General features: G+C 40.2%; 1 protein-coding gene across 5 annotated transcripts in view; it reads left to right on the forward strand.

Moving 5' to 3' along the window:
• The window catches only part of LOC102160855 (uncharacterized), a 393,443-nt gene that overhangs the window by 117,132 nt on the left and 262,477 nt on the right, over positions 1 to 13,834 (forward strand). For all 5 annotated transcript variants that reach the window (XR_014814880.1, XR_014814881.1, XR_014814909.1 and 2 more), the window contains one exon: positions 1,746 to 1,839. The gene's annotated coding sequence lies outside the window, so the exon portion shown is untranslated. The remainder of the gene's footprint in view (positions 1 to 1,745; positions 1,840 to 13,834) is intronic.

Here is a 13,834-nt window from a genome sequence, read left to right on the forward strand (position 1 = left end):
CAGCAACACTGGATCCTTAACCTACTGAGCAAGGCCAGAATTGAACCAACGTCCTCGTGGATATTAGTCAGGTTCGTTAACCACTGAGCCATGATGGGAACTCCAATAAGAGCTACTAATTATTGAGTGGATACTCTGCAACACATAACATGCTAGGTATCTTATATACTTTGTCTCATTTCTTCCTTAAAACAGCCATACCAATTGATCACTATTCTACTTGTTTTATAAAGAAAAATGAGGTTTGTAGAAGTTTGGTAACTGGCCCAAACTTATGTATTTTCTAAGCGATAAAGCTGGGATTCAGACTCTAAAATTAGTTAGCTGCCCACTATATCAGACCTCTCTGATAAGAAAACAATTTGCATTTGGTTTCTAACTATTCCCTTTTTTTTTTTTTTTTTGAATTTTGATGAAAGTGTTTTCCTCTGAGGAATATGGGCTTTTATAGATATAAGAAGTGGATTTATAGAACAGTATTAGAGGCAGTGGGTGAGAATCTCCAAGGGCGTTTGTTTAGTTTCATGAAAATTTCTACTTCATCATAAAACTTCCTAAGAGAAACTGATTACTGAGGGGCACGTCATTTTTTCTCTCAGGGAGATAGATGTTGTATCTGTGGATTTTTCGAATCAGATTGCCTAAGGTCACTTCTTGGCCCCACCATTTACCAGCTGTGTGACATTGAACCATTTCCTTAATCGCTCTGTCTCAGGTTTCTCATCGGATAAATGGGAACATAGACTGTTCTGACTTTGTAGGGTGTTTGTTAAAATAAAGTTAGGAAATAGATGCAAAATCTATCTCAGGGCCTGACACATAGTAGATGGCCAAATAGATATTAGCTAGCTGTTGTTTTAATATAAAATTTCACAATGGAGTCTACCTAAATAGAGTCTACATGAAATTTCAAAACGGAATAAAATTGAGACTTTTAATGGCTGTCATCACCCATCTAAGTCTTTAATGTACTAGGGCAGATGGATTGGCTGCCTGTCTAGCAGCCCTTTTCCTCTCTTCTTTTTTGAAAGCAGTGTCTGCCTCTCATGACTGAGGTTTGCTATTCTGGACATTCACATTGGCAGCAGTAGCCACCCTTGCACATAGAGCATGGGCATGTGACCCATTCTTAATGAATGGGACCTGAGGATAAGTCTTGGGAATCTAAAACAAAGTTTTCCTGCTGGGAAAGAAAACTCTTGGTTTGGTTTTGTTTTGTTTTGTTTTTATTTTTGGCCATACCCCTGGCATGCGAAAGTTCCCAGGCCAAGGATCAAACTCGCGCCACAGCAGTGACAACGCTGGATCCTTAATCTGCTGAGCTACAAGGGAACTCCTAGAAAACTCTTTCTCCCCTGCCCCCTAAAAAATGGGTACGCTAGAAGAAACTCTTTTTTTTTTTGGTCTTTTCGCCTTTTCTAGGGCTGCACTTTTGGCATATGGAGGTTCCCAGGCTAGGGGTTGAATTGGAGCGGTAGCCACCGGTCTACACCACACCACAGCTCACGGCAATGCCGGATCCTTAACCCACTGAGCAAGGCCAGGGATGGAACCCATAACCTCATGGTTCCTAGTCAGATTTGTTAACCACTGAGCCATGACAGGAACTCCAAGAGAAACTCTTTTGGATGTGACAGGGTATGGTGCCTGGGACTGTAGCAGTCATTTTGTGATTATGTGAAGGGATTGGGAAAAGAAATAATGTTACGGATGGCAGAGCTGAAACATGTGTTTTAATTTCCCAGTTATAGACCAACACAGCCACGTACCACAAACCCTGGGGCTGAAAACGGAAGCTGATTGCTGCACAATTCTAAAGGCTGGAAGACTGAAATCAAGGTATCGGCAGGGCCACGCTGCCTCTGAAATCTGCTCAGGGGTCCTTCCTTGCCTTTTCCTAGCTTCCGATGGCTTGTTGGCAACCTTTGGCTTTCCCTGCCTTGTCGAGACACCTCTCTGGTCCTTTATCTTGACACGGTATTTTCCCTGTGTTTGCTTACAGTGTTCTCTGAGCCTGTCCATCTCTGTGTCCACATTTCCCCTTCTCTTAAGGACACTAGTCAGACCGTATTGGGACCTCCCTTACTTTGACTTGATGACCTCTGTTAAGACTCTGTTTCCAAATAACCTCTCATTCCAAGGCTTGCGGGGGGGGGAGGTCTTCAGAATTTCTCTTTTTGCAGGGGAGGGGACACAATTCAACTGACAACAGTGGAAAGACATGGTTTTTGTTGAGAGCAATGGGTCGTAGGACTAATCCTAGTACTACCTTTTCTCTTGACCTTCCTGTTCCCTGAAACATTTTGTTACCATATGATTTAAGCCAATTTTAGATGGGTAGCCTATTGCTTTCAGCCGGAATCACTCTAATGGATCCACTCATCTTAGCTTTTCAATTTTTATTATAACACCAAAATATATTATACAGAATAACAAAAGACTTGAGCTGTGAACCCAGATCTATCTGGCTTCAAAGCTAAAGCATTTAATCATTCTTCTATATGGCCTCATTCATTCATTCAAACATGACTCCATCTGTACTTTATAATTCCAACTTAGTACAGTAACTTTTATCCTGGTAGGAACCTAATAATTATATGCAGAATTGAATTTACTTAAAATGAATCCTTCCAGACTGGGAAATGTTCTCCTCCTCCCAGAAAGATAAGAGAGCAATGAAAAAAAAATTAACCTAAGATTTTTGATATTCATGTCTTTCAAGATACTTTCTCTCCCCAAATCCAGCTTTCTAGACATGTAGACATCTAGACATAATACTTCTATGATAGAAGTAGTACGAAATCCAACTCTATCTCCCTTTGCTATTTACTCACCCCCACCCATCACAGGCGAAATCATCTTTCTCGGGAAGGCAGCTTAAAAGCATTTCTTTAGGTCAGTGTGATGCCAGATGCAAGTTGCAATCTTCTCCATATCTTTAGAATTTTGATCTAAAGCCTTTATCTTCTTCATCTTTTTCTTCTATGTAGATCTCCTTCTTATGGGTAAGGAGAAAGCACATTTTTGGTATAGCTATTTTAAATCAGAAGAAAACAATCCCTGAGGTTATTTGAACTCATAAAAATTAAAAATATTTAATGTAATAAACAAGAATGTGTATATATTCTGAGTGCAGGTATAATAACTGAGTCACTGCTGTACAGCAGAAATTGGCACAACACTGTAAATAAACTATACTTTAAGTAAAAAATTAGGAGTTCCCGTCGTGGTGCAGTGGTTAATGAATCTGACTAGGAACCATGAGGTTGCAGGTTTGATCCCTGGCCTTGCTCGGTGGGTTAAGGATCCGGCGTTGCCGTGAGCTGTGGTGTAGGTCGCAGACGCGGCTTGGATCCTGCGTTGCTGTGGCTCTGGCGTAGGCTGGCAGCTACAGCTCCGATTAGACCCCTAGCCTGGGAACCTCCATATGCCGGGGGAGCGGCCCAAGAAATGGCAAAAAGACAAAAAAAAAAAAAAAAAAAAAAAAGACTAAGTAAAAAATTAATTAAAAAAATTTATTATAGGAATTCTTGTGATGGCTCAGTGGGTTAAGAACCCTGCTAGTATCCATGAGGATGTGGGTTCGATCCCTTGCTTCACTCAGTGGCGTAAGGATCTGGCGTTGCTGTGGCTGTGGTGTAGGCCAGCAGCTGCAGCTCCAGTTCAACCCCTAACCTGGGAACTTCCACATTTTTTTTTTTTTCTTTTTAGGTGCAGCCCTAAAGAGAAAAAAAAATTAATATAGAACTCAATTATAGTCCTTTGGGTTCAATTAGTGAGAAAGAAGAGTGTCTTGAATGGGTCCTGATCTCTTTCTGTCTTGTTTTTAGTGGCTGCACCCACAGCATATGGAAATTCCCAGCCCAGGGATCTAACACATGCTTCCAAGGCAAAGCAAGCTGCTGCAGTTGGATTCGTAACCCACTGTGCCACTGTGGGAACTCTTTTTTTTCTTTTTTTTTTTAATGGTCCTGGTCTCTCTCTCCTATATTTAGTGTATTGAATAGGTCATATCCTTACTAGAAACTCATATTCTAGGGTGGACACACAATAACAAATAATAATAATATGTGATATGTGATCTCTCTTAGGGGTGTGCAAGTCCTGTGGAGACACAGAGAAGGAACAATTAACTATGTCAGGGCCTGTAGAAGGGTCCATTCAGTTTTTTAAATCTATACTATGTCTTGAAGGCCAAAAAAGAGTTAGGCAGAAGAAAAAACAAACACCCAAGGCCTACTCCAGAGTAGGGACAACTTGAGCAATGTTGTGCCAAAGAGCAGAATCTTTTTCAATCTCCTCTTTCAAGAGGATGGCACACCTGAGGGCTCGTAGCAGGAGTTGAGGCTGGGAAGGGGTGCAGCGTGGAGCTCTCCCCGCTTGCCTTACATTCTCCCTCCCACAGCAGACAAGTGGTAGCATGTGAATGGAGAGCTCCACCCTCATCTTCCACAGCTGTCCTGCAGCTTCCTTGCTGTCCATTCTTGGCATCAGTTCTATCTGTAATGCTTTAGATCATTCCAAGTTGTTTCTGGGCTCATGCCTTTTCCCCTCAGCTCTTCAAATTTGATGCTAGACATTCTTGCTAGCATCAATGCACCTCCTATACAACCCTCCTGTTCTCTCTCCCAAGAACATTTCATTTCCCCCCTTCTTTCCTTTCTTCATTTCTTTATTATTTTTGGCCACCCCATGGCATATGGAGTTCCCAGGCTAGGGATCAGATCCAAGTCTTAGTTGCAGCCTAAGCCACAACGGTAGCAATGCTGGATCCTTAACCCACTGTGCCAGGCCAGGGGTTGAACATGCCTCCTAGCGCACCCAAGATGCCACCAATCCCATTACACCACAGTGGGAACTCCTTTTTCTTTTCTTTTCTTTTTTTTTTTATATAGTTACTTGATTTACAGTGTTGTGCCAATTTGTGCTGCACAGCAAAGTGATCCAGTCATACAAATATATATATCCCCTTTTTTTTTTTTTTTTTTTTTTTTTTTGTCTTTTTGCTATTTCTTTGGGCCGCTCCCACGGCATATGGAGGTTCCCAGGCTAGGGGTTGAATCGGAGCTGTAGCCGCCAGCCTACACCAGAGCCACAGCAACGTGGGATCCGAGCCGCGTCTGCGACCTACACCACAGCTCACGGCAACGCCGGATCCTTAACCCACTGAGCAAGGGCAGGGACTGAACCTGCAACCTCATGGTTCCTAGTCGGATTCGCTAACCACTGCGCCACGACGGGAACTCCTATATCCCCTTTCTTATATTATCTTCTATCATGGTCTATCCCAAGAGAGTGGACAGAGTTCCCTGTGTTGTATAGTAGGACCTTATTGCTTGTCCATTCTAAATGTAATAGTTTGGATCTACTAACCTGAACTCCAAGTTGTTCTCACTCCCTACCACCTTCCCCTGGGCAATCACAAATCTGTTCTCTATGTCTGTAGGTCTGTGTCTGTTTTGTAGAAAAGTTCATTTGTGCCTTATTTTATTTTAGTCTTTTTTGTCTTTTTAGGGCCACACCCATGGCATATGGAGATTCCCAGGCCAGGGGTCCCATCGGAGGTATAGCTGTCGCCCTATGCCACAGCCACAGCAATTGTGCCATATTTTAGATTCCACATATAAGTGATATCATATGGTATTTGTCTTCTTCTTTCTGACTTAATCACTTAGTATGAGATTCTCCAGTTACATCCACATTGCTGCAAATGGCATTATTTCATTCTTTTGTACGTCTTGAGTAGTATTCCATTCTATGTATGTACCACATCTTCTTAATCCATTCATCTGTTTATGGATATGTGAGTTGCTTCCATGTCTTGGTTGTTGTGAATAGTGCTGCTGTCAACATAGGGATGCATGTATCTTTTTGAATTATAGTTTTGTCCAGATATATGCCCAGAAGTGGTTGCTGGTAGTCTACATTTAGTTTTCTGAGGAACCTCCATACTGTTTTTCTATGGTGGTTTTACCAATTTTCATTCCCACCAACCATGTAGGAGGGTACTTTTCTTCACACCCTCCCTAGGATTTGCCAAGAACATTGCTGAGAGTATTTCATTTTTTTTCTTTTTTCTTTTTTTTTTTTTAATTTAGAGAAGCCCTTTCAGTATTTCTTTTAGAATGGGTTTAGTGTTGCTGTACTCTTTTAGCTTTTATTTGTTGAGGAAATTCTTTATTTCCCCTTCTATTTTAAATGATATTCTTGCTAGATAGACTATTCTAGGTTGCAGATTTTTTCCTTTCAGCGCTTTAAATGTATCTTGCCACTCCCTTCTGGCCTGTAGTGTTTCTGTAGAGAAATCAGCTGATAGCCTTATGGGGGTTCCCTTATAATTAATGCTTTGCTTTTCTCTTGCTGCCTTTAGGATCCTGCTATGAGTATTTCAGATAAGCACAATTCCTAGTCCTTGCAGCCTTCCTCTTTAGCCTACCACTGGTGGAACGCCTTCGAGGCCATATTGCAAAAGGTTTTATGCAACATGCTAAGGAGTCTGGATTTTATTTTGAGGTCAGTGGTGAACATTTTATGATTTGTAAGCAAAAGAGTGACGTGAGCAGATTTGCATTTGGGGGAAACATCTCCAGTTGTGTGACAGAGAACAAACCTGACTCCATACTGGATTTATTCCTTTAGCTCTAACTCTTGTGCTGTGTTATGCTGGCTGTGAACCTTTGTAAGAGAATGTTGCCCAGAGCCTGAAATATACACCGTAGTCTATTCTTAAGGATCTGACCTTTAAAGGTATAGCACTCCCATTCATACAGGGATAAAAAGTTGTAGACCAGAGAGTTACATCTGTCTTGTTGGAGGTTAACAATCACATTGTGTCTAGACCTACATGGATAGCTGTTAAGAACAAAGGATTCCTACACCAAGAAGTTTACAACAACCAGCCACTGGCCCCTCCCCTTTTAGTTTAAAAGAAGCCTGACTTCTAACTCACTGTAAAATGCTTCTTTGAAACACTAGTCCATCTTCTTGATCTGCTGGCTTTCCCAATAAAGTTACCGTTTCTTGCCCCAACAATGTATCTTCCATTTATTGGCCTGTCCTGCGGGGATAAGTATAAGCCTGGACTTGGTAACAGTTGCAGTGTAGAAATGAATTGGAAGATGCTAAGAATAGTCAGGGAAATCAGGGGAAGTTTGCAATGGTGAGACAATGAATATCTATGGGTAGCTGATCAAAGGAGACAGGGGAGCAGATTTAAGAATCAGTAGGGGAGTTCCCCTTGTGGCACATCAGAAACAAATCCAACTAGTATCCATGAGGATGTGGGTTCAATCCCTGGCCTTGCTCAATAGGTTAAGGATCCAGCATTGCCTTGAGCTATGGTATAGATCTCAGGAATGTTTTGGATTCCACGTTGCTGTGACTGCGGCCCAGGCTGGCAGCTGTAGCTTTCATTGGACCCTGGCCTGGAAACTTCCATATGCCACGGGTGCAGCCCTAAAAAGCAAAAAAAAAAAAAAAAAAAAAAAAAAAAAAAAAATCAAGAAAAAAAAAAAGGAGTAGTAGGTTCAATGTCAATACCAATCATCATAATCAATTTAGGCCAATTTTCTTTTTTATTTCTTGCAAGGACTTCCCAATTCCTGTATGTTTATTCTTATTTTCTCCTTTAGATTCCTTTCCTCAACTAAATAAACAAGCAATGATTAATCCACAGAAATAAACTTTTAGGGCTGACTTTGACTCTATCTAAAGCGGAACTCTCATTAATGACACAGTGGAGGTCACATTATGAGAGGCCACACACATAGTGGTCCCCCTGCTCTCTAATCCAATTTCCCTGCCATCACACAGGACTTTTGTTTTTCTCTCCACTCCTTATTTTCTTACATAAATTCTCCAACAGAAGTACACATTGCTTCCATATTTGACATTCTTTCCCTAGGGAGTAGGTAGGGTTGGAGAGCTGTGGGAAGAGGGACATAAAATCCATTTGCAAGCAGCCATCATACTACTTACCCACTGAGTCCCATCCCTAAGTCACTGGGCTGTAGAACTCTCTCCTGCATTGTTAGGTTCTGCACTATAATCCTGCCTGCTTCCAGCCCAATGGTTATGCCTCCCCTTGGAAAGTGCACACTGTCTTTTTGGGGGATGACATTAAATGGAATGTCACCCCAGCGCCACCTTTGTGGCTTTCTATCAGCATCTTCCATTAAGTACAGCCAAGTGGGTGTCTGATGGACTGTGTGAAAGAGGCAATTTCCCAATTATAAGAACTTCAATGGTTTAACAGCCCCAAACCCTGTCATACACTTCTACTGAAGGAAGATATTGCTTTTCGGCTTGTCACAGAGTGTGATTCCCTTGGTGTAATAGCTTTCTGTACTTCAGTGTTTACTTTTAAATGCCCACCTGCTACTTCCATGTCACTGGCAGCTATTGCTAAATTAAATTAAATTTCTAAGTAAAATAAACAGTTCGTCTTTGGGGAATCCAGGCCTAAAAAGTTTTGCGAATGGCAAATTACTTTTTCTGAGTTCCCTCCAGGAAGCCTTCACTTCTTTTTATCTATGCTCTATAGCTAATTCCAGAGTATGAAGACATCGCAAAGTTCTGGAACAAATCTATATTGTCTATACTCTGTTGTCCTTAATGTACTTTAGCATTTCTTTAATCTCTCCCCTAGAGAAATATTTCCCCTAGCCTTATTTTTTTTTTCTTCCTGTAGGCTTTCTCCTTTGTACAAAATGAAATGCACCCTCAAAATTATCTCTGTAAATGGTATTTCCTTTTCATGACTAAATACATTTACAGTTGAAAAAAAGCAAGCTTTGTCAGCTATAGCACATTACTAGGCTTTATGATCTGGAAGGGACTTTCAAGGTTCCATTGTCTGATATTTTGCAAACCAAATCAAACTGTGGACTTGGTGATCACTGTCCACCAGGTGGAATAGAGACTGTGTGTCAGGAAGAAGGGCAGTCTGAACCTCACACTCCCACAGAGATCAATGGTGAAAGAAACAGTCACCAAAGGGTAGACAATTTGCTGTACTGGCCAGTGGATCAGTGGGATGGAAAACAGACCTAATTTGCAGATGAGGAAAATGGGTCACAGAGAGAGTAAAGACTTGCTCAAGGTCACAGCTAGCCATCGCCTGATTGAAGATGCAACTCTGAATCTATTGATTGTGCTCTTTGAACATTATACCATAGCTGCTCTTTGGCCCTTTATTTAGATCAAGTGAGACTTCGTCAGTAAAGAGAGATGGAACCTGCCTTTCTTTATAAAAAGGGGGGTGGGCAGCTATTAGCGTCTGAGAGATCTGGTTTGACTCCTTATCAGTGTGGAGGTGTGGGGGGATAGATGGGAACGCAGATGCCAGAAAAGGTGATAAGAAAGAAACAAAGCTGTCTGTAGAGGTAGCCAGGGGCCGGCTTATATACATAAGAGGTTAGTCTTCATAAAGGGTTTTGATTTTTAACCTAAAGTGGATCATTGGATATGGACAGTGAGACTGCCCATTTCTGAGTCATTGATGAGTTTGAAGTAGGGAATAATGAGATCATCACTGTGTTTAAGGAAGACCACTCTGGTACCAGAGTGAAAGCTTGACTTCAAGGGTGAAACACTGGGGGTAAAGGAAAAATGAAGAGTGACTGAAAAAGCACTGTCACAATGGCACTAAAGGGAAGAAGCTCGAGACATGATCAATAAGACTTGGTGATGGATGAGTCAAAGATGATAAATCAGTAAAAATATGCCTATCAAACATTTTAAATAGTATGTTCATATCTAAGATAGAAATGTGATTATAAAGACAATTGATTATGTTATTAGAAGATAATGTAGGCATCTGGCAATGTTTTTTAGAGTGATGGTATTTGATTACATTCTGGGAAAATGTCATGGTTGATTGGTAGGAAATGATGGGGGCTTCTCATTACTAAAGACTCTCAAGGGAATTTCAAAGAATCTGCAGCTTAAGATTGCTTTTTTTTTTTTTTTTTTGGTAATTCCGTGGTGAGAGTAGAAAAGGAGGGTTTTTTGAAGAGCCTGAGAATGAAGTAGGAAGCATTGAAAGTGTTCTAGCTTATAAGAGAGATAGAATGAGGAAAAGACTTGTAGTTATTTAGTACCTATTTGCTATGCACTGTCATAGGCAAATAACAGAAAATTTTAAATCTTAATAATAATGACTCAACTTTTATTGAGCACGGTGTCAGGCTTCAGCAAAAGAGTTTGCATGCACTTATTTAATATTTATGTATACACGGTATGGTGTATGTGTACTGTGAGTATTACCATATTAAAGATGAATTAATTGAAACTTGGAAAGCTAAATCATATTACCCTGAGTCACAAGCATGTTACCCTGAGATTGATATTTAAATCAGTAGACTGATTACCCTCTAAAATGTGAGTAGGACTTAGTAGAAAAAACAAAAATAAAAACAAAAAACTGACCTCCACCAGTGAAGAGAGAGAGAGAGAAAAAAAAAATATGTATATATTATTGATTCTCTCTCTCTGGAGAATCCTGAGTAATACACTATGTTACCTGAGCTAACAAAGCAAGAGGAACTTGGGATGTGTGATTAATAAGTTAAGGACCTTGTGATGGAAAGATTATCCTGGATCATCCAGGTATGTTCAGTATAATCACAAGGGGGCAGGAGTGGAAGAGTTAGAGAGAAGGACTGGAAGATGCTACCTGGCTGGCTTTGAAGATGGAGGAAGGAGTAACAATGCAAAGAATTCAAGAGGCCCCTAGAAGCTGTGAATGGCAAAGAGACAGATTCTCCTCTAGAGTTTTTAGAGGGATACAGCCCTGCCAACACGATGATTTTAGTCAAATCAAATCTCTTTCAGATTTTTGACATCCGGAACTTATAGACAATAAATTTGTGTTGTTTTAAGTCACTGTGGCATTTTATCATACAGCAGCAATAGGAAGCTAATACAGACTTTGGTACCTAGAAGTGGGGTGCTACTAGGTAAATGCCTAACATGTGAGAGCAATTCTGGAATTTGGCAGTGGGCAGAAGATGAAAGAGTTTTGAGGCACGTCTAGACTCTCTTGAACAGAATGCCAGTATAAATGCGGCATTAACGACTGTTCTAGTGAGGACACAGAATGAAGTGAAAATCATGGTAGAGAAAAGCCTATATTAATCTTAGCACATAAATCATGATAAACAGAGTTTTGTTGAGGGATCAGGAGAAAATGAGGAACATGTTATTGGAAAGCGGAGGAAAGAAGAGCCTTGTTGTGTCGTGACAGAAAGCGTAGCTAAATTGTATCCTACAGCTGTGTGGAAAGCAGAGCCTACAAACAATGAAAGTGGATATTTACTCAGGTACCTTTCCCAGCGAAAGATTGATGGTGTTACCTGATTCCTTCTTGTTGCTTAGTAAAATAAGAGACGAAAGAGATAGATTGTTAAGCAAAAAGGAACCGGGAATTCATGACTTGGAACATTCTCAACCATCCCGGATTGCAAACAATGCAATAATTTTAAGATTCACTGTCAGATATCAGTGCCCTGGACAGGAAGCCAAGGACATAGTTCAACAACTTTTTGCTAGTGGCTTATCGAGATAAAAAAAAAATCAGAGTATTGAATCACACAGAAGGTTTTTTATAGAAATTAGGCATGTGACTCATGGATTCCCTTCAGCCATCTAACTGGAAACTGGAAATTGCCTAAGAAAGACCTGTGGAAGAATTTTCTGTTTAATGGAGTGAATCCTTCAGACATATATGAGAGACCCCTCCCCCAAAGTTCTTGAATATGTTATACCATCAGAAACACTGACAGCTTGGACTGAACAAGACGAAATAAAGGAAAGCTTTAAAAATTCTATATAGGAAACAAGCAAATTGAAATTTACTAAGAGAATAGAATTTAAAAGTTCACACCAGGGAGTTCCCTGGTGATCTAGCAGGTTGAGGATCTGGCATTGTCGGCTGTTATCATTCAGGTCAATGCTGTGACACAGGTTTGATCCCTGGCCTGGGAACTTCCACATGCTGTGGGTATGGACAACAACAACGACAAAAAAAGATTCACATCAAAAAATAAAAATAGATAGAAAAAGAAGCTAAATGTGTGAGTTGAAAAAATATACATAATTTTCAAATTTGAAAATGTGTCAGAGGAAGAAAAAGAGAAGGTGAGCCTTTATGATACAATTATTAATGTTTTGGAAGAACAAAGAAATATATGACCCAAACACATAATGAAATATAAGAAAATGTTGGCAAAGGAAGAAAAGATAAAGGACATGGGAGAAAAACCCGTGGGATTTACTTTGCTAACAATGGGACTTACTAAAGCAGAAAAAGGAGCTGATATTAGAAAGGAGATGGTTAAATGGTAGGGGAAAAAAAACTCAACTGAATTTAAAAACATTTAAATCTTCAAATTTACAATTCTCATCATGCTCCGGGAAAGATTGCTACAGCAAAGAAATGCACATACAAATATTCTGGTAAAACACCTGAACTCTAAAGATAAAGATTTTAGGAGTTCCCTGCTGGCTAAGTGGGTTAAGGATCCAGTGTTGTTGTGGCTCCGGTTGCTGCTGTGGCACGGGTTTGATCCCTGGTCGGGAGAACTTCTGTGTGGGTGCCACCAACATCAACAAATATTTTTTTAAATATTAAAAAAAAAAAACCGAAGAGGTAAACAAAAATAGTAAAGTCTAGAAATACTAAGTGTTATCAAGGATGTCAACCAAAAAAGATACTTTTATTCACTGTTGGTGGTATTGTAAATTGACTCAATTACATAGGCAAATTGTTTCGCGTTATCTAGCAAAGCCGAGTATGCACAGGATCTAGGACACAGTCATTCCACTCGTGGTATATGTTTATCCTAGAAAATCCATGTGTGTGTGCACCAGCAAACATGCTTAAGAGTATTTAGAGCAGCCTTGTTCGCAATGGCCAAAACTAGGAAGAAAAGGCCATCAATAGGAGAATGGGTAAATTGTAGTATATCCAGAAAAGAGAATTCATACAGTTAATGAAAATGAATGAGCTACATGCAAGAACATGAATGAATCTTACAAATATACTGCTGAAAAAAGGAGCAAGACATGAAATAATGTGTATAGCGTAATTCAAAACTAGGTAGGCTGTTTCCACCTTAAGGGTAGTAACAGTGCCTTGCCTTGGATAGTACACTCTTCATCACAATTTTAGTACACTCTGTTTGCACGTTTGCAAATAGTCTCTTGTAAACTCTTTTCAAAATTTGTAATTTATGTATGCTATCTCTGATTCAACTGCTGAAACGGTATATTTAGTTTGGAGATACTATCGCTGCTGACTATATTTTCCAAATTCGGCCACAAAAGTATTTTCCATCACACATGCCCTTCCTTTGACATGGCATTCCTACCATAGATAAGTAAGATTTATGTCCTGTCCTATTGAAACTAGCTAGGCTTGTGACAACTAAGTGCTGCTGTATGGCCTCTGAAGCAAGGTCAGAAAAGGTGATACAGCTTCCTCCTTATTCTCTTGGGACTCTTCCCTCCTGGAACTTAGTCACTGTGCATGAGAAAGCCTTATCCTCATAGAGAGTGGTTATTTTTAGGTGTTCATTTGTAGCTATGAGGTCCCAGCTGATAGCCAGCAAAATCCACCACCCATGTGAATGAGCAATCATTCACATGACTAGATCTCGCTTACTGAGCCATCCCTAGCCATTGAGTCTTCCCATCTGAGACCCCAGACATTTAGAGTAGAAGCAACTCTACTGTTTTCTTGCAGTAACATTTCTGAATTCCTGACTCACAGCGTTGATAACTATGATAAGATGGCGGTGGCTTTATGTCACTAGATTTGGGGTTGTTTACAGCA

Source organism: Sus scrofa, chromosome 9 (genome assembly GCF_054392235.1).
Source record: "Sus scrofa isolate SSC_HxYL_T2T_F1_AM1 chromosome 9, Sscrofa_HxYL_maternal_Yorkshire_Landrace_v2.0, whole genome shotgun sequence".
Classification (NCBI taxonomy): domain Eukaryota; kingdom Metazoa; phylum Chordata; class Mammalia; order Artiodactyla; family Suidae; genus Sus; species Sus scrofa.